Source organism: Cryptomeria japonica, chromosome 5 (assembly GCF_030272615.1).
Source record: "Cryptomeria japonica chromosome 5, Sugi_1.0, whole genome shotgun sequence".
Lineage (NCBI taxonomy): Eukaryota > Viridiplantae > Streptophyta > Pinopsida > Cupressales > Cupressaceae > Cryptomeria > Cryptomeria japonica.
In genome coordinates this window covers 121,073,843-121,096,678 of record NC_081409.1, presented here as the reverse complement: position 1 = coordinate 121,096,678, position 22,836 = coordinate 121,073,843, and positions in this window count along the sequence as shown.

Sequence of the window (22,836 nt, the reverse complement as noted above, 5' to 3'; positions counted from 1 at the left end):
ATGCATCTGATGTCTTCTTACAAGGTATGAAATGAGCCATCTTCAAGAATCTATCCACTACCACAAATATAGAATCATTCTCTCTTGGTGTCTTAGGCAATCCAAGTACAAAATCCATGCTTATATCCTCCCAAGGTCTTACTGGTATTGTCAAAGGTTTATACAGTTACAACATAATGGCTCATAGATCTAGTAGAACATAAATAGGTCAAAACTGGGTCCTTGAATCGTGAGATCTATCTTCTGCGCACAGTCTAGCTACTTGATTCTCTGATCGATTACATTCTAATGCACAATTACAATTACATATATCGATCCAAAGGATCCAGTCGGCCCAAAAAGGGATCAAAACTCAAAGAACAAGACCTAATGTGTAGAATAACAAGGTCGGACTTCGCCAAGAGATTCCTCCAGAAAATCCAAAGGATGAAACATAGATCATAGGAAATGGTCAGCCACATGCCAAGGAACATCGGAATCAACACCCAAGGCTCCGCAAGCTTTAGAAGGGTTTTGGTAGATCACCAAAAATAGGTCTAGGCAACCGGTAACAAGAACTGCCAACCGGTAATAGGAAACTGTCAAGGAAACTGATAGAAATATATTGTCGTAAAAATGATCCAAAAGCGATGTAGTCAGGAAGTAAGAAAGATGATCAAGTCTTCAATTAAAATCCAACTCCATAAGATCCGGTGAGCCAAAATGGGGACACACAGAAAGGAAAACTAAAACTACAAATAGAAAGCAAAATAGAAAGGAAAATGTTTTTGGTTGATGCAAGATTGCTATTAACTGGGGATGCTCCTGCATCACCTATCAAAGAGGATGTGAATGATGATGATAGAAAGGATAAATTCCCTACAAAGGGTATTCCTTCTTAATATAATTCTTCCTTTGATCCTTCCATATGTTCTTACACTAAATTTTTTAAAGAGATTCATGATAATGGTCCTTCTTTTGCACAATTAAAAATCTCTTATAGGAGTGGTTATAACATAATCTCAAAACAAGGTTATAGAGGAAAAGGACACTATAATACCTCCTTCTCAAGCTAGTACAGAAGGTCTAGGACATCCTCATCATTCACCTATGGATGATCTTCTTAAAATTTAACACTTTAAAGAGTATCTTGCAAGACAGAGAAATTATCATCCATCTAAAGGTCCTACTTCCTCAAACAACCCTTTTTTCTCATACCATCAAACTCATGATCATCATGCCAATGATTATCCTAATTTTGAAAAAGGAATGCAAGGACATTGATAATGGAACCATTAAAATAAAAGAGGACAATCCTCCTCCTTCTATCCTACATCTCAAGAGACAAGACCTACTCCTATTGATTATAAAAACAATTAGCGACTAGAATCTTTTGGAGATTGAAGTATGACAAGAATTTTGTTTTTGGTTAAGTGAAAAATAGGTTTTGAAGGGACCCAAAACCCTTTACAAATCAAGAACTTGACTTATCAACAAAGAGGAGAGAGCCACAATAAAAAAATAGAGTTTGCCCCGAAAGACAACAAGTAACCCATCCTAAGACAGGGCTAGAAAAACTAGCCCAAACAACCCACTATGAGGGCCCTCAAGGTTTACAACTAGCCTTGATAGAACGAAGAGTCATATCAAAAGAAGGCTTGGATGTCTTTGAATGTTTCCCCTTTAGAGTAATCGAACCCTCTTTAACTTTAGCTGCCACAACAAACCAATCCAAAGAGCCCAGTACCAAACTATCTAGATTGGGAGAAGGACTGAGAGGAGAGGGAGATATGACTGTCATAGGTGCATGGCCACCATCAGCAGATGGGACGGGAGAGGTAACAACACATGAAGAAGTTGTCGGTGGGATAAGAGACAACAAACCATTTTCAGCAGAAGAGACAACAACATCTAGTATTCCAGCATTTTTAATCACCAAGCCATCCTCAGTGGCATCTAAAGAAACATTCTTCAGCAATGAAGATTCTGAACCACCCATCGAAACCTCAACATCCAATGAATCATTAGAAGAGTCTAGAGATTTCTTAACCATATAATGCAAGTAAGAGGCCACAATTCCCAGCCGCATAGCCGGTTTTAAAGCATTTTCAACACTTGAAAGGAATACCCTCATAATCCAAAGATTGGACCTCGCTGCCAAAAGAGGAATTAATGACAATCTCAGCTAGTAGTCCCTTAGACACATCTAGCTCCACCAGAATGTGAGCAAAAGTAGTGTGATAAAGCTCATAAGATTCATTATCCACCATAATGTAACTCCCTATAGCACCACCAATTTCCTCAAAGAGAGAATCAACCCACAAATGGATAGGAAGATATAGAAGCCAAAACCAAATCGGGGTTTTGTTGAACTTTTCAGAAACGGGGTTAAAATCAGAGTGTCAGGGTTTGGCCAAAAGCGACATTTTATCTTTCTCATAGAAAAAACATTCACATAGAATTTTTTTCCTATCCTTTGCATTCTCAAATTTAGCTACAAAAAAACCTTTAGCCGTAGGATATATGTGAACAGTACTATAAATGAGTTGATCCTAGTGATGGGAGATCCATTTGTGCAGCTCCGAGAGGTTGGGCCAAAAACCCATAAATCTTTAGATAACACCATGCTCCATAAAAACCTTCACATTATTCTCTATTTCTCGATCAGAATCCTTATTTACATTAATAGAGGCCGCACAGGATACGAGGATAAACCCCTTTGCCCCCCCCACTACAAACAAAAGATTGTACCCTAGCAGAGCCGTAACGGGGTCTCTTCGCAGCCACCGTCGCCCAAGAGGGACCAACAGGAGCCGCAACAGTAGTCAGGGTCACAGTTTTACCTTTCATTATACTTAATCATAATTGTAAGCATAAGGAAGGTGATAAACATTGTCTTTTTCATTATGGTTATTCTCATTCTCTTGGAAATCATAAAGCCTTTAAAACATTTGTTCAAGACCAATATGATCGAGCTCGCATAACTGATCTTGCGCTTTTTCTTGGTGTAATGGATGAAAAATTAGGGTTTCACAAGTTATGCTTTGTAAACTAAGAAATGACCTAACTTTCACAAACATTCCTGTTAACACAGAGATTTGCACCTAATAGCTAAGATGAAAACTATGCAATCTCGTGTTGTTACAAGTGCAATTGTCGTTGCACCAAAAGATCGACTTGTTAATACTCGATAAAACCACTAGACTTATAGAATCCACATGAGGTGGTTAATCGATGTCACAAACCCAAGCGCTATGCTACATAGCATAAGGAGACCAAGGGAACACACCTTGCAACAATCCCACCCAGCGCAAGCGAGGGGTTTGAATTTGTGACCAAACTCTAATACCACTTGTTACAAGTGTAGTTGTTGTTGCACCAAAAGATCGACCTGTTAATGCTTGATACAAACATTACACTTATAGAATCCAAAGGAGGTGGTTAAGCCATGTCACAAACCCAAGCGATGCACTTCACAACACAAGGAGACCAAGGGTACACAACTTGCAACATGTGTAACATGGAACTACTCTCAGTTTGTGGGTATCCTATGGCGAGAGTAGACCTCCAAATTGTGGGTTGGTTCCCCTTTAGATAACTTTAAAAACTAACACTTGACAAGGAAAAGGGTAAGAATGATGTTATTTTAATTTTAAACCTAACACTAATAGGTGATACACCAAAGATAAAACTTGATAATGTTGTTTGAAGGTCACAAAGCCAATCAATTAAAGAAGCCACACAATCTCACAACTCAGCTACACATGCTTGCAAAAGTGATTCTTATGAAAGGTTTTAGCTTTCTAAAGTTCATGAAAAGGACAACAATGATGTTTTCACAATTTTGATGTAACAAAATAACAAACACATTCACAGACCTGGACTATAACATGCTACCTTTTGCATCCAATATTGAAGGAATGTTGATAATATAAATGAAAAACACAGTATTTTAACCATATCATCCACTAACAACACTGAAACCAAAATAAAATTGAGGAGGAAACAAGCTTCATTTATTGAAAATTAGGATTCTCTTGCATTCCAAGGAAAAAATGCTTTACAAAATGACTATAAATCTCATAAGGAATGGGTCACAAAGAATGAAGTTTCTGCTACAACAAAGAAAATACTGAGAACTATAGAAAAATAAGAGAAGAAAAAGGACTTATAGTAAAAAAGGCTCCAAAATTCAAAATTTGAGTTGCTAGTTGTCTTTGACTTCATGCTCCAATTGAATCCAGGAGTTGGCTGCCTTTAGTACTTTAAATTAGGTTCAAACCACCTTTGAGTTTGAAAAAATAGTTTCTTGGGCGGAGAAATTTGGAAATCCCAAAACAGAGGGCCAAAAATGGAGTTTACTAGTTGACTATGCTTCCAAATGTCCCTTTGGTTGATAAGTTACCCTTGGGGTCCTTCAAATTAGTGAGGGAGAGAAGAAGGGGTATAGAGGAAGGGATAAGGGGAGAGAGAGAGAGAGAGAGAGAGAGAGAGAGAGAGAGAGAGAGAGAGAGAGAGAGAAAAGGCGGGAGAGAGAGAAGAGGGGGAGGGAGAGAGAGAAGGAGGGGGGGAGGGAGGGAGGGAGGGAGAAGAAGGAGTATGGAGGAAGGGAGAAGGGTAGAGAGGGAGAGAGAGGTAGAGGGAGGGAGAGAGAGAGAGGGAGAGGAAGAGAGAGAGAGAGAGATAGAGACAAAGATAGAGAGGGAGAGGGGGCAGAGAAGGGGGGAGGGAGAGATAAGGAGGGAGGGAGGGAGGGAGAGAAGAAGGGGTATGGAGGAAGAGAGAAGGGGAGAGAATAAAATCTCTATTTTTCACTTAAGTCTCTCTCTCTCTCTCCCCCATTCTTTATCTCTAAAGTCTCTCCCTCTCATCCTCTATCTCTCTATCCCACTCTCCCCTTCTCTCAGGTGTATCTCTCTCTCATTCTCTCCCTCTCTCCTCCCCCTCCCTCTCTCCCTTTCTCATTACCTCTCTTTCTCACTCTCTATCTCTCTCCCTCTCTTCGCATCTCTCTCTCTAGTATCTTGTAGTCTCCTTCCATCCCTTCCTCCCTCTCACTCAGACTCTCTCTATCTCTCACCCTCTCTCTCCTTCCCTCCCTCCACCTCTTAGGTCTATCTTTCTCTCCCAATTCCTCTATCCACCTCTTAGATCTCTCTTTATCTCCCCCACTCCCTCCCTCCCTCTCTCTCTCTCTCTCTCATTTATCTCTTGTCTCTCCCTCTCGATCTCTATCTATCTATCTCACTCTCCTCCTCTCTCAGGTGTATCTCTCTCTCATTCCATCCCTCTCCTCCCCCTCTCTCCCTCTCTAGGGTCATATGGTATTCTTAGGGGTCATATGGTATCCTAGGGATCCATGCATGTGTCCTAAAGGGTCATAGGACACCATATGACCCATAACGACACATAAGAGGTCATATGGAGTCCTATGGGGCCATAGGACACCATATGACCCCTTAGCACACCATACGACCCATAATGACACCAAATGGTGTCCTAAGGGGTCATAAAACATTATATGACCCCTTAAGGCACCATACGACCCATAATGACACCATATGGAGTCCTAAGGGGTCAAATGGTGTCCTAAGGGGTCATAGGAGACCATATGACCCCTTAAGAGACCAAATGACCCCTTAGGACACCATATGACCCCTAACGACACCATATGGTGTCCTAAGGGGTCATAGGACACCACATGACTCTTAGAACACAATATGACCCCTAACAACATCTAAGGGGTCATGTGGTGTCCTAAGGGGTCATAAGAAACTATATGATCCCTTAGCACACTAGAGGACCTATAATGACACCAAATAGTGTCCTAAGGGCTCATAGAACACCATATGACCCTTTAGGACACCATATGGTGCTGTTATGGGTCGTATGGTCCCAAGGGATCATATGGAATCCCATGACCCCTTAGGACACGATATAGTGTCTTTATGGGTTGTATGGTGTCGTAAGGGGTCATATGGTGTCCTAAGGGGTCATAGGACACCATATGACCTCCCAGGAAACAATATGACCTCTAATGACACCTAAGGGGTCATATGGTGGGCTAATAAAATGATATATTATTTAAAGTTATGAATAGAACATCGGTAGTTTAGTTTTGATATTAGATAAGTTAGACCATTCTCAGCATAAGAGAGACTCTAGTCATACAAACAATGAGGCTTTGCTAAAAATAAAGTGTAAGAGCTTGACCTAAGCCTAAGAGTACTGCCTTTCTAAAACATATGATGCTCTTAAATTTGCAAGGCTATAGGACTTGTTGGTGTAATTAATTATTCATCTTGGATATTATTACACCTTACTTAAGTTTACTTAGGATAATGCATTTCATAGTAGTTTGGGTATGAGACACTTGGATGTTTGTACCATATTGGGATAGTGTGTGCAGGATAATTTCCACCTTTTGTGATCTTATCTTGTTGTTACATTCCACCTTCGGTGGGTGATCCACCTCATGTGGAATATTATATTGTTTCTCCTACCTACCACACCTATATCCTACCTACCCTTGTTTCTTATTGAGCCACATGTCATGATTGTGTGCTCACATATCCATATAGCCTTGCCTATATAAGCAGGCTCATATTCATTGTATGTAACGCTTGATGATCCATTTGATCAGTATTTTCATCTTGATAGAATACAATTTATTCCTATCATACATTTTGTTCTCTCTTATTTGTGCTTTCCATTGGCTCTAGATCTTGGCAAAATATCGCATGGTATCAAATCCATTAGAGTGTCATTGGTTTGCCAATTGAGAGAAATTTGATGCTATTTAGAGTTGTGTATTTTGGAGCTTTCTATTGCAAGTTATTATTGAAGCTTGATGGGTCAAATCTGAGGCCACCATTGGATTGATGAGGTCCAAGAAAGTTAGTTTTTTCTTTTGTTTCATCCAAATTAGACTTCAGAGGCCAAATCTAGAGGCATTTGAAGTTTGAAGATGCGACGGAAATTTTCCAGAAATTATAATTTTGCAGGCAATTTTCAAATAGTACATCTCACTCATCCAGAGTCCTTTTTTCGAGCAATTTTTTTTTGGGGGGCTAGAATTTTGTGATCTGTACAGTGGTACAAGAGTTGTCAGATTTTTGGATACAGGTTTTTCTAAAATCATGAAATCCCGATTTTTATAACTTTGGAGGCTTCATTCGGGATCATATGGACTCCTTTTCAGGTGCTGTTTTTTTTGAAAGTGCATAATTTTTTGTATACTTTCATAAAATATCATTAGTTTGCAGTGATTTTGAGTAGAATTTGTACTTTCAGTACTTGGTCATTTTTGGCCTATTTGGTACTTGTATTTCGCTTGGATCTTAGTTTAGATCACTTGTAGTATTTGTTGGACTCTCTTATATGTCATTTTGAGAAGTTGTAAAGTTTAAATATGAATTCCACCTTGCCTTGTTTTGCAAGTGGCTCATTGTACACGCACTAAGTATAAAGTGCCAAATCATCATTGTGGGGGGGGGGGGGGGGGTTTCTTGATTGAGTAATTTGGGGGGTGTCTTGTGTGATTATGCCTCTTTTTATCTTGTGATTTTTTATTTTGGTGATATGGGTTCTCCTAAATTTCCTCTTTTAACTCCTCATAATTATGCTTCATGGAAGATTAAGTCTTGGAGTAAATTAATGGAAAAAGGACTCATTCATTATGTAAATGGAACTATTACAACACCACCTGATCTTAAGGCTGATCCTAATGCTCAAATTGAATGGCTCACTAAGAATTCTATGGCACTTGGAACTCTTAGAAATTATGTATCAGATGACCTCATTTTTCACATTGAGAAGTGTACACAAATTAAAGAGGCTTGGGATATTTTTGAGAAATTGTATGGTCAAGTTGATGAGATTAAGGGCTACAAGCTTGATAGTGAAATCACAACATTGGATACCAAGGATTTTGATACAATCCAAGATTATGTCACAAAAGAAATTGAGCTAAGAGAAAAGCTAAAGGATTGTGGAATTGACAAAAAGGATGCTCAATTGGTTTATAACTTGTTGGACAAGCTTCCTTCAGAGTATGCAGCCTTTGTATCTATCTTTCACACACATAGGTTAGCTCAAGGTTCCTCTTATACTTCTCCCTCATTTGATGCATTTGCGGAGATGTTGATACTTGAGCAATCTAAGTTGACCAAGATGGGGATTCTCAAATATTCAAAGTCACAAGCTTTGGTGGCTAACAAAGGGAATCAAGGGAATCAAGGAAAAGACAAGAATCAAAAGTAACCTAAGTCAAAATCACAACAAGATGGAGCACAATCCTTCTCTCCACAACAAGGTGATTCACCATTCTCACCTAAGAGGAAATCTTATAAGGACAATCTTTTTTGTGGATATTGCAAGAAGTCGGGAAATGATGAACACCATTGTTACAAGAAGGATATTGATGAGTTGAAGAATCTTCTTGAGAAGAACAAAATCAACCTACCTTCTAGAATGTCTACATCGGCTTCTTTGTCTAAGGATAAAGGAAAGGATCACTCTTTTGGGACAGATAAAGGAAAGGGACAAGATCTTTGTGATACTACAAGTCATGATTCAGGGAGATGGCTTCTAGATTCAGGGGCTTCTCATCATATGGCATCTTTGTAGTCTATGTTCTCTTCATTTGAGCCTTGTCACATTCTGCAAATTTTGATGGGCAATCATACATACATGGATGTGATTGGGAATGGATGTGATTGGGAAAGGATATATTGCCATTGGGGATAACTCCTTCAATGATGTGTTGTGTGTACCCCGCTTGACAAATAATCTTCTTTCCATCTATCAAATCACACATGGGGCAACTAGGAAAACTATGGAATTCACACCCGATTTAGTTATCATTAGAGACTTGGAGACTAGAGCTATCATTGTGACTGGGGTGGTTGATCATGCATCTTGGTTGTACTCTTTTTCACATTTTGGTCCTATTGATGAGGTTGATTCTTCCTATGTTGATGATTCAGATTTTGAGGAGAACTTTGGGTACTTGAACTTGGGGATTCTCACATGTGACCTCGTTCTTGAGCCTTCCATTTAATCTCCTCCTATTGATATCACATCACTTGTTGCACCTGATGATGCAGCTAGAGCGACATTTTTTCCTTCTTGTGATTTAGTGCAACATGATATTCCTTGTCTTCCAGCTTTAGTTGATTGGGATGCCTACTTGACAGACATTGCAGGTCTGTTTGTGGAGTCCTACTTTGTAGATTTGGGAGACATCATTGATGACATTCATCTTCTCTTTGATGAAGATGATCCTTCTTCAATTGTTTCAAGGGATCACTCTGACCCTCTTGTGCATTCTCTACAAGATGATTCTTTAGAGGTTGACATGATTGTGGATACTTCTGTACAATAGTTGGAGGAGGTCTCTTTATGCTTAGAGGAGACATGTGAGTATTTGGCTATTGTGATACATTCTTCTCCACTAGATCTTGGAGTGCCTTTTTCAGCACTATGGAGTAGTTCACCACCTTTGGAGGGGGTAACCTTCAACATCGACATGGGGACACTTGAGCGATTTTCAGAGACTTCATTCATCATGAGTATTTTTTCTACATCTTCCCTTCATGATTGGGGAGACTTCATGGATACACCTTTGGTTTTGTTTCTTCCTAAGGGGAGGAACATGGTTCAACATTCGTGGAGCAGTTTTTTCATTCATCTTTGAGCTTCTATCATTGGTGTAGATTCTACATTGAGGGGGGGCTTCCTAGTCTCTCTTATTCTTCTCTCATATGGGGGGGACTTTTTACTCACATGGGGTTTTGATCCTCACATACTTCTATGAGAGTTCTTTGTATAGTTTTCATCTCCCTTTTGGGGGAGGGTTTTTTCCCATTGGGTTTTTCTCTCTTTCCCCGCTTTATGAGAGATTTCATTGCATTGGTTTGCTTTGCATTTGCATTTTTACATGGGTACCTAACATGGCCTAGTATTTGGGACCCATCTTGCATTGCTTAGTTGAATTGTAGACTTAAGCGCATTCACCTAAGTTGCACTTAAGGGGGGTGGTGTTGGTGTAATTAATTATTCATATTGGATATTATTACACTTTACTTAAGTTTACTTAGGATAATGCATTTCATAGTATTTTGGGTATGAGACACTTGGGTGTTTGTACCATATTGGGATAGTGTGTGTAGGATAATTTCCACCTTTTGTGGTATTATCTTGTTGTGACATTCCACCTTTGGTGGGTGATCCACTTCATGTGGAATAATATATTGTTTCTCCTACCTACAACACCTATTTACTACCTACCCTTATTTCTTATTGAGCCACATGTCATGATTGTGTGTTCACATATCCATATAACCTTTCCTATATAAGAAGACTCATATTCATTGTATGTAATGCTTGATGATCCAGTTGATCAATATTTCCATCTTGATAGAATACAGTTTATTCCTATCATACATTTTGTTCTCTCTTATTTGTGCTTTCCATTGCCTCTAGATCTTGGCAAAATGTCACAGGACTGATCTCAATTGTGACTATAGGAATTACACACTTGATTTCTTCCATGGCTATGTACCCTTCCAGGCATTTTGACAAGTGATGATCATCATATACTACCACTTCCATGCTTACAACAAACTTCAATTTCTTTAGATGGTAGGCGTTGTGTAACAACATTGGAACTCTTGCATACCCACCACTATCATTCTCTGTGACATCATCTATGTCACTCTCCCTCTTTCTCTTCCTACCAGTTGTTTCCTTCTAAAAACATATCACAGGTAGTCTGACTCATCATTTTTCTTTGTTGACACTATTTTCCACATCTGCTCTACTCATTAAAAACACATTCGAGAAGAATATTGCTGCAGATTTCCTTGTTTATCATGGTAATTCCAGACCCTTCTTCCTCATATTCAATATACACACACAAATCCATCAGTCAATTTTCTTAGGAGAGCAGACATGATAAAAATCAAAGAGGAAGTTGCAGACAAGAAATAAATTCACTTACTTCTATAGAAGTGCAGACACAGTTGCAGTGGGGTATGGAGGGAGGGAGGGAGAGAAGAAGAAAGTGAGGGATAGGGTATGGAGGAAGGGAGAAGGGGAGAGAGGGAGAGGGAGGGAGAGAGAGAGGGAGAGGGAGAGATAGGGGGAGAGAGGGAGAGGGAGGGAGGGAGGGAGAGAGAGAGAGAGAGAGAGGGAGAGGGAGAGAAAGAGAGGCACCTTGTACGTGCTTGAGAGGGGGATACAATACACTTACATACACATGTATGTGTGTATATATATACTTAATATATTATATATTATTATATACATATTGATAGACTTATAAAGAACTGAGAGGGGGTAGTGAATAAGTGACAACAAAAACAATACCACTTTAAACACTGACCGATAGAGATACTTAACAAGTTTACTAAACACTATGCATGCAATCCACAATAAGTAAAACATCCACCATCACACAAGTGTTTATACGTGGAAAACCCAAATGGGAAAAACCACAGTGAGATGGAACTCATAAGTTAACTATCTCCAGTAATAGGTAATTGATCGGTTAAGGTCTACAAAAGTGCTCTGCTATGAGCAAATCCTATTAAAGATCTCAAAGTTTGGTTACGAGCTATACCCTAGTAAAGGTAGTACCTGGTTAGGAGTAACCTCAGTCGAGGATTTTTGAATCCAAACTAATGGATCACCTTGTTAGAGGATTTGTACAATGAATATTGTTAGAGCTTACCCGGTACTATTGTAGTGATTAGAAAACAACAGTTGGTGTGATCTAGAAGTAGCACAACTTGCTTGATTAGATCCTCTTTTACTCGCTCAAAACTGCATCATCAACTCCATCACCAACATATTCTGCAATGCCTTCAACTTTTATCCTGCATCATACCATATCAAAATAGTTCATCATAATGTCATTATATAGACATTAGATTTCATTTTGGCTTAAGAATTATATCACAATTTCCTAGGTGCATTGTATTTGGACAATCTAACATAACTCCTCACAAATTGCCACCAAATTTGTCAGTTAGGGGTAACTCATCACACAATCAATGAATACCGGTTAGAACACCTATACCAGCTTGGAGTTAACCACTATCAACATGTAAACCAATTTTCCTCCATTTGCTTCTTTGATGATTTCCGCTGAATCTCCAAGTTGGTGTCAAGCCATTTCTGCATATACCGGTTGTCTACATATACCGGTTAGACACCTTCTAAAACCATCATAAACTAAATATCAATACTAGTTGCAATACAAGTAACTTTAGAAGTAATATTGGTTTGTCTTCACTAAGATGAAAATGTTAACATATGTGTGTGTATACGTGTTCCATCAATGACAACACATGAAGTCATCCATTACAATCATCATCAAGCCAACACACATATATATAAATATTATATATTATATATAAAAATTATATATTATATGTATATACACATATTATATATACAATATCATATTATACACACTCCCAAAATTTAAACAAACGTAGCATGTACGTGCTGTTTATAGTTAAGATAGAGAATACATGCTTCTTACACCATAAGTACCCTGTACGCGCTTTTGACTGTTTAGGCTTGGAAATAGGCCTAGATGAAAAAGATACAGTTTGGAAGTTTGATTTCCCTCCATTTCCCTCCTTTTTGACGTGTTTTATTTTATCAACTTGGTTTCTCGACTTTGTCATCATCAGATTTACACTTCATCAAGGGGGTATTTCTAAAATTTCCATCATATTTTCACCCATCTTCTGAGATTTCTAACCATATAACTTTTTAAAAATTTGAACAACAATAACATATTATTATTCAATTTCTTTTACCAGTGTCTCCATAGTTCTCACAGACAAAGGTGCACCATTTTTTTAATAAATTTTTATATACTTATCTAAATTTTAAAAAAATTATATATTATTGTAGTGCACTTGATTATTTACAATTTAAAAAAAATAAAATTGTATTTTCAATTTGTTTAGTGCAACTTATGCTTCGCGCATGAACATGTACCTAATTTTTTAGGATGTGCTCGATTGGAAAAATCATAAAAACCAGAATACTCAACAAAAAATTACAAAAAAATACACATCTTCTAGTGCTCACTCTTAAATATATATATTCAAAAGGATTTGTCAAAATACTAAATCTAACTATGACTTTTTTGATGCGCACGTCAGACACTATGTTATATTTTTTCAAAAAAAATCAGGATCTGTTTTTCGCGTGCGAAGGATTTGACCCCCTTAATCATATCCAATTTTGAAAAAAAATAGCATTTTGGAAACTAGATTCAGAGTATTACAATATTTTATCTTTGATTATCTTCATATCTTGAGTGGATGACTTTCAAATGTTGCCTCCAAGTTCAGGTTCACCTAATTTCAGAAAAAAATGTGTCCACTTATACCTCCCTTTTTTACCACCATCTTTGTGCACTTACCCATAAATCATGTTATTATGTTGGTGATGATGATTTTGGTGATGATGATTTTGGTATTACTGATGATGATGATGATGATGATGAACTTGTAAGTGGATCCAGTAATGCAAGCTCCGGGAAAGATTGGGTCTTTATTGCTATCAAGGATGATTCTCCGGAACCTATTGTTGAAGCAACTCGTACTGAGGAGAAGAATTTAGTTGCCAAAATTAAAGAGAAGGATGAATGGGTTATAGATAGTGGTTTCTCACATCACATGACTGGTGACAAGAGTAAATTCCTATCTCTGCAAGAATTTGATGGTGGACTAGTCAAATTTGGTGACAACAAGGCATGAAGGATCAGAGGCAAAAGAACAATATCCTTGGATGGTAAGACTAATACTGACAATGTTTATTATTAACTAGAAGAATTGAAGCATAATATTTTGAGTGTAGGTCAGATGGTGGATAGAGGATTTCTTTTGCAATATAAAGATGGAAAATGCAAGATTATCAATAGATCTGGATTGGAGATTGCATCTAGAACTCAGACCAAAGGAAACATCTTTCATTTGAACTCCAGTGAGAAGGCTTGCTTGATTGCTCAGATTGATGAAAGTCAGTTATGACATAAGAGGATGTGTCATGTAAACTTTGATTGCATTGTCAAGATCTGTTCAACACAAGCTATCAGAGATTTTCCCAAAATTGTTAAACCTTATGATCCGGTATGTAGAGAATGTCAAATGGGTAAGCAAGTTAGAACTTCCTTCAGAAGCATACATGATAGATCTAATGAAAATCTTGATCTTATTCATATTTATTTGTGTGGAATGACAACAACTAAAAGTTTTCAAGGTGATAGATACTTTATTTTTCTTATTGATGACTATTCTAGAATGATGTGGGTTGCATTTTTTAGAGAAAAATCAGAAGCTCTTGAGAAATTCAAAATTTTCAAAGCTATGGTTGAGACAGAAACAGGATTGAAGATAAAATATTTAAGATCAGATCAAGGTGGTGAATTTACATCCGGTGAGTTCAATAACTTTTGTGAGAAGCATGGAATCAGAAGACAATTTTCTACACCTAGAACCCCAAAACAGAATGAAATAGTGGAAAGGAAGAACAAAACTATCTTAGATGCTACAAGAACAATGATGATGGAAGCCAAATTGCCCAATATCTATTGGAGAGAAACTGTTAATACTGCGGTATACACTTTCAATAGAGTACACATAAAAGGTGATACCGATAAGACTCCTTATGAATTATGGTTTGGTAATACTCCTACTATTAGATATTTCAAATTTTTTGGAAGTAAATGCTACATTAGAAGAGATGATGCATTAGGAAAATTTGATCCTAGAAGTGATGAAGGTATATTTTTGGGTTATTCCACTAAGAGAAAAGTATATAGATGTTATAACAAAAGATTGAATAGGATAATAGAAAGCATAAATGTCAAGGTGGATGAGCAAGATAATAATAAGATCAAATCATATGAGTTTGGACCGGAAGATGAATTTGTCAAATCAGAACTGATAGTGCAAGAATTAGTTTAGAGCATAAATCTAATTGCTTTGGTAACATAAAAAAACTCCACTGTGATTGATGAAGGGCAAAAAGAATCATAAAGTCAAGACAATCTGAAAACTCCCAGGTATGTGAAACTAAATCATTCTAAAGATCAGATCATTGGAGATAAAAGGAAAGGTGTGATGACTATAAGAAGGTTAGCTACTAAAGAGGTATGTTTAATTTTTTAAATTGAACTGAAATATTTTATTGAAGCAAGTAAAGATAATAATTGGGTGAAAGCAATGGAAGAGGAACTAGATCGGATACAAAAAAATAAGACTTGGGAATTGGTTCCTAGGCCCAAAGATAAGAATATTATTGGAACTAAATAGGTTTTTAGGAATAAATTAAATGAGGAAGGTCAAGTTGCGAGAAATAAAGCTAGATTGGTTTGCAAAGGTTACTCATAGGAAGAAAGAGTTGATTATGATGAGACTTATGCTCTGGTTGCAATAATTGAAGAGATAAGACTTTCTTGCCTATGTTAAACACAAGAACTACAAGGTATATCTGATGGATGTCAAATGTGCATTTTTGAATGGAGATCTCAAAGAGGAAGTCTATATTGAGCATCCAGATGGATTTTCTTTATTAGAGGACATGGACATGGTTTGTAGATTGAAGAAAGCTTTATATGGATTGAAACAAGCCCCTAGAGAATGGTATGCTAGATAAGATAAATATCTTTCAAAGATTGGTTTTAGTAAAGGTAATGCTGATAGTAACATATTATAAGATTGAGCATGATGACATATTGACCATTGAAGTCTTTGTGGATGATATCATTTTTGGTGGAGAAGAAAGTTTATGCATGAAATTTTGTGATGATATGAAGAATGAATTTGAAATGTCTATGATTGGTGAGATAAAAAATTTCTTAGGTTTGCAGATTACTCGGACTGATAAAGGTATTTTTATTTGTCAAACTAAGTATGTGAGGGAATTGCTTAAGAAATTTGGACTTGAGAATTCTAAACCTGTCGGTACTCCTATGATAACCGGTTGCAAATTGTCAAAGGATGATGAATCTCCTAAAGTGAATCCAAGTAGATACAAATCAATGATTGGTGGATTGTTGTATTTAACTCAGACCAGAACTGATATAATAAATGTTGTTTGTATTGCTTCTAGATTTTAGTCTGATCATAGAGAAACTCGTGATATTGTTGTTAAAAATATATTCAGATATTTGGCAGGTACAACAGATTATGGGTTATGGTATCCAAAGGATGATAATTTCAGGCTATGTTTCTATACATACTCTGATTGTGTAGGAGATGTGGATGATTAGAAGATCACTACAGGTGGTGCATTCTTTCTTGGAAAGAAATTAGTTTCATGGATTAGCAAGAAACAATCATGCACTTCATTATCTATTGTTGAAGTTGAATATGTAGCTGTTGCAACTATCTGTACTCAGATTTTATGGATGAAACAATTGTTGAAAGATATAAGTGTATGCTATGATGAGCCTATTGTTATTCACTATGATAATACCATTGCTATTGATATGCCAAAGAATATAGTATTTCATTCCAAGTCAAAACACATTTCTATAAGGTATAATTTCTCGAAGGAAAAGGTTGAAGCAAAGGAAGTCAAATTGGTTTATGTGCCTACTAAGGAATAGATTGCAGATATTCTAATAAAGCCATTTCCTAAAGATACTTTTGAATATCTCAGAGATCAGTTGGGGGTCACCACCCCTCTGGAAGAGATTTAGAGATACATGAATGCATCAATCCAGTGAGCCTATCAGACATATTTTCTGATCTGGGTTGATGAGATGATGTCGTTGCTCAGGGGAACTAGTCAGCTATTTGGTTCATGTTTTTTTTGTGTTGGTATCCATCCTTTTTCATTGATGTCAAAGGGGGAGATAGTGTTCATGTGAAAAATATTTAATCAAAGAGGGAGATATACTTCAAATCTATCTTTGGGAGATTGTTGGCATTCCTTGACACTTGGATGTTTTTCACATTCAATGTTGCCATCAATGCCAAAGGGGGAGATTGTTGGAAATATGTTGGATTTGGTTAACTATTGTCATTGGTGTCAACACTATATCCTAGTTGGATATAGTTCTGCTATCCCAGTTGGACCTATCCTAGTTAGACTTGGTGTTTGTCTTGGTGTTGGATGTGATTCTGATCTGGTATGATCAAATCCTTGGATTCAGTTTTGGATGGTTAGTCGAGATGGTTATATGCTTGTCATATTCCATTGGTTCATGATTTGGTGCTCTGGAAGCTATTTCTTATGTTCCCAATTGGTATTTTCTGGTACTAGTTAGCTCTACCCAATAGCGATAATTGATGATATGGTTTAGTGATTTTGGTTTGGCTTATGGAAATGATTTCTAACATGCTAAAGGTGCTTCTTGATTATGTCCCAATTGTTTTATGTCTTCGCATTGGCTAGCATGCTGATATGATGGTCCTATTTAGATCTGGTTAGATATTTTGTGTTATTAAACTGAGGGTTTCTACTAATTGGTGAAACATGTTGGATATTGGTCTTAGCGCGATTTCCGATATATGTAATTGTTTAGGTATTTGATTTAGGTCCATGCTATGTAAAGTAAATCATAATTTTGGTCTGGTAATATCATGTGATATAATTTTTGTAATTATGGGTTTATGGGTTTAGGGTTTAACAGACCTTGTCAATAAGGTTGATGATTTGTATTTATAGGTGACTTATTCATGTAATCTTGGTATCAATGGTTATGTCTGCATTATCAGAGAAAGGTTATGTTGGAACAATGATATATCATTCAGCAAAAGATTGTGAAGGATTTGGTGTTGTAGGGCAGAAATTTGTGCTTAACCAAAACTATATATCAAGCATTAGGAGATGCTACATTCACAGTTCATTTTCTCTGGATTGTAGTCTGATGTTTATGTAAGTCAGCGAGACTTCCCTTTTGTGATGAGCAGTGAGCTCTAGGCAATTGGCTTGATTGCAAGTGCAATCCCCATTGTAATTATTTCACATACTATTGCAAAAGTATTATCTGATTGTGGGTAAGGTTTCCCACCATGGTTTTTCCCTTTATCAAGTTTTCCACATCAAAAATATTGGTGTTGTGTGTATAGTACTTTCATGCCTTATCTTTCATTGTGTTGGCTTCTTTGTGCTCCAGTATAAAGTTTATAATCTGCATTAATTGTTATACTTGTGAGAAAACTGATTCGCCCCCCCTCTCAGTTTTCTCCTGGTATCAGAACTGTCTAACAATACTCACATGAAGGATAATTCTATGCAAGAAAGTGAAGAGCACACAGTTATACTGAGAGGGGGGGGGGGGTGAATCAGTATAATGAAACTTTTTGCCAATTCAATATTTTATATGATAGAATCAATCACTGAAAAATAGTTATGCACATGAACACAATAATTTTGAGTGGAAACTCAATGCGGGAGAAAGCCACTAAAATGATGTTATATATATATATATATATATATATATATAATTATTCTTGTACAATTGTTTGTGAGCACCAACCCACTGGAAGCACCAACCCCTAGTTTTTGTTTTGTGAGCACCAACCCACCGGAAGCACCAACTCCCCCAATTTTGTTTTGTGAGCACCAACCCACTCTATGAAAATCTGATTATATTTTGCACAACACCCCTACACACAACACTTTCTCTTCAAATATATTCTTTTATTTTATTCTTCACATTCCACACATTACACTCCAGATTATTCTGGAATTTTACTTCATACAGTATTTTAATATTTTCAATATTATGCACCTCTCATATACTGTTATAATTGGCTTCTCAGTATACATATGTGTAGTTGTATACTCCTTATTTTTATTCTTATAGCATCATATACGTCTGAAAATCTCCCTCCTTTTTGACTGAATAATTCCAGAATTATATCATACTCTACACACTTTCATTTCATAAAACTTACACTTTATATAGATTCCTTTAGAGACATGATTTCCTTAGGAATGTCACTTGACTAGAAGCACCTCTTTGTTTAACATTGATTGCACATTCTTTTATTTAATGATTACCAATAGTCCTTTATTAAAACAAAATCTTTCTAATCGTATCTGTGTTGCTAATTTTTATTTCTTTATCGCACCTTTTTATTTTAGTGTGATTTCTCTTTTAATTGCTCCACCTTTAATTAGTCATGAAAACCGCTTCCTTTGTTAATGTAACCATTAGACATCTGTTCGTGCAATAGCTTCCACATCATCTTCATTCTATTTACAAGGATCGTCGTCCCTTTTATTATCAACATAGTCTTCCTTATCGACCAAATTTGCTGTAATCACCATTCTAATCCAACCTAGTCGCTATTTTAGATTGCACAATCTTCAAGTTACCTGGTAATGTATCTATGGCAAATCACTGTGAATCGTTGTCCAAGATTAATGCCATTAATTCAATGTTCTTCAATCTGTAGTCACCACAGTTATATTATTGTTGCTTAGTTGTTCGTTGTCTCTGTAAATAAATCACTGCATAGTATAAACTTATTAGTACAACCACTGTCATTGACATTTCAATTAGAATCACCATCGGCTTTGTAATTTATTGGAATCGATGCTCTTAAACAAGTCGACGGTATAATTTAGAGAGTCACTGTTTATAATCATTCATTTAATATCTTTCATCGTTGTCCATTTATATTTAACTATTGCCTTTGTTTCTCCATAAAATTAAAGTTTATTGATAAATTAATAAAGTCGTTGTTGTTGTTCGTCCACGATATCTGATTGTTTTACATCAGGATTGTAGATACAACTTTCACTTATGGTGTTGTCTATGATGCTAAGTTTTGTACAATGATCGTTCATAATAACATTATTTCAATTTCATGATGACTGTGAGTCATTGTACAGGTATCGGCCATGCATAATAATATTGTCATTATCATTGACATTGATCGTTGTTGTCTTCTTTTGACGTTTCCACTTTTATATCAGTCACTGCATATTTTATTAGCTTATGGAATAGTGTAGTCACTTTTCTCTTAAAACTCGTCAATCTCCATTTCTATAATCGCTGTGCATATTAAATTGCTGTTGTGTATTAGTCTTGTGATAGTCAAGCATCCTCAAAACAGAAATAATGTTATAAGATACATAAATCACTAAAACTCATATCTATATTCCACTACTTATCGCTGCATCTAATATAAGATTCGGCTATAGATTCTGATCGCTGTGTATTATTTTTTATTGTCTTTAATGAAATTGAAACCTTACTCCATAGTCACTACCATCTCAAGTCGTCATTCTTCATTTTGTCCACTAATCTTCTCATTTTTTATCGCTCCATAGTACAGTGTTTATATTTGCTGATGATAAGATATTCTGGAAATGTATTATTAATATTCTGGACCCGTCCTTTTTTGACATCAATGACAATACTTTCATCAATCTCCCCCTTTGTCATTGATGGCAACCTTTCAATTCAGATTGCTCCCCCTCAATCCAACACTCCCCTTGTCTCTAATTTCTCCCCCTTTGACATCAATGGCAACAGATTTTATGATGTTTGTAACCTGCCCTTCTTTAATATATGCTTCATACGAAGAACTTACTGAGAGGATGAGAGTGATATTACTCCCAATTTCTCCCTTAGGTACTCAAAAGTATCTTTTGGAAGAGGCTTTGTAAATATATCTGCTAACTGCTCCTTTGTTGGAACATATTCCAACTTTACTTGCTGCTCAAGAACCGATTCTCTTAAGAAATGAATTTTGATAGGGATGTGTTTTGTCCTGGAGTGCATCACCGAATTCTTTGACATACTTATTGCACTTGTATTATCACAATAGATAGAGATAGGATGATCATATTCAATCTTTACATCTTACAAGGTTTGTTTCATCCATAATACTTGCATACAACATGTTGCTGCTGCAATGTACTCTACCTCTGCAGTAGATAGAGATATTGAAGCCTGTTTTTTGCTCAACCAAGATACAAGGTTGTTGCCAAGGAAAAAGGCTCCTTTGCTAGTGCTTTTGCTATCATCCTTTTCACCTACCAAATCAGCATTTGTGTATTCTCTGAGAGTGAAATCATCACATTTTGGATACCACAATCCAAAATCCATTGTACCCTTCAAATACTTGAAGATTCTTTTAACTGCCTGTACATGTGTTTCCTTTGGTGCTTCTTGATACCGTGCTACTACACCAACAACTTGAATTATATCTGGCCTGGTAGCTGTTACATATAAGAGACTTCCAATCATGGATCTATATTGAGTCTGATTCGCATCAGGTGATTCATCATTTTTACTGAGTTTACAACCAGTGACTGTAGGAGTACTGACAGGATGGCAATCCTCAAATCTGAATCTCTTCAACATCTCCCTAACATACTTAGTCTGTGAGAGAAATATCCCTTTATCTGATTGTGAAATCTGCAATCCCAAGAAGAAAGAAAGTTCTCCAAGCATAGACATCTTGAATTCTTTTTGCATGTTAGAAGCAAATTCTTCACACATTTGATTCTTACTACCACCAAAAATGATATCATCTACATACACAACTACAATAAACAAATGATTACCTTCACATCTAAAGTACAAATTACTATCTGTTGCTCCTCTTTTAAATCCTTGTGTTTGAAGATAGTTGTCTATTCTAGAGTACCATGCTCTAGGGGCTTGTTTGAGACCATAGAGTGCCTTTTTTAATCTGCATACATAATCTTCCACTTCTGACAAAATAAATCGTTCGGGCTGTTCAATATACACTTCCTCTTCTAAATCACCATTGAGAAAGGCTGATTTCACATCCATTTGATAGACTTTGAAACACTTATGACTTGCAAGAGCTAGAAACATTCTGATGGCTTCCAACCTGGCAACTGGGGTAAAGGTTTCTTCAAAATTGACTCCTTCCACTTGTGCATAACATTTACATACAGGCCTTGCCTTATTCCATGTAATTTCACCATCCTCATTCATTTTGTTGCGATAAACCCACTTGGTTCCAATGACATTTTTGTTTGAGGGTCTTGGAACAAGCTCCCATGTGTGATTTCTTTCAATTTGGTCCAACTCCTCATTCATAGCTTTTACCCAATACTTGTCTTCACTAGCTTCATCAAAATTCTTGGGTTCTATCTTTGAAAGTAGGCAGAAATGAGCATGTTCTGTGGTGGTAGCCAATCTTCTCCTTGTCTGAATGTTTGTATCCAACTCTCCAATTACCAAGCCTTCTAGATGATTTTTCTGAACAAATTGTGATGGAGTTTTTGATGGAGTTTTTAAAGGTGTCTTTAATGGTGTTTTTGATGGAGTTTCAAAATTGTCTTGTTCCTCATTTTCACTTTCTTCTTTTAATTCTTCCTCCTCACCTTGCTCCTTAGGATGATCTTCCATGGCTTTCTCAAATTGTCTTCCTTCATCTATCTTCACATTAGCACTTTCAACTATCTTGTGAAGTCTTTTATTATAGCATTTATAAGCTTTGCTTCTAGTGGGATATCCAAGAAAGATTCCCTCATCTGACCTGGCATCAAATTTTCCCAATTCCTCTTCATCTCTTCCAATGTAGCGAGTGCTACCAAAGATCTTGAAATAATCAACAGTTGCAGTCCTTCCTTTCCAAAGTTCATATGGTGTCTTGTCATTATTTACCCTTATTTGCGCCCTGTTCAATATGTACACAGCTGTGTGAACAACTTCTTCCCAAAAAGTGTCAGCAATATTTGATTCATTTAGCACAGCCCTTGCCATTTCCTGAACTGTCTGGTTCTTTCTTTCAACAACTCCATTTTGTTGTGGAGTTCTTGCCGTTGAAAGTTGTCTTCTTATTCCATGTTCTGCGCAGAAATCTTCAAACTCATTTGAAGTGA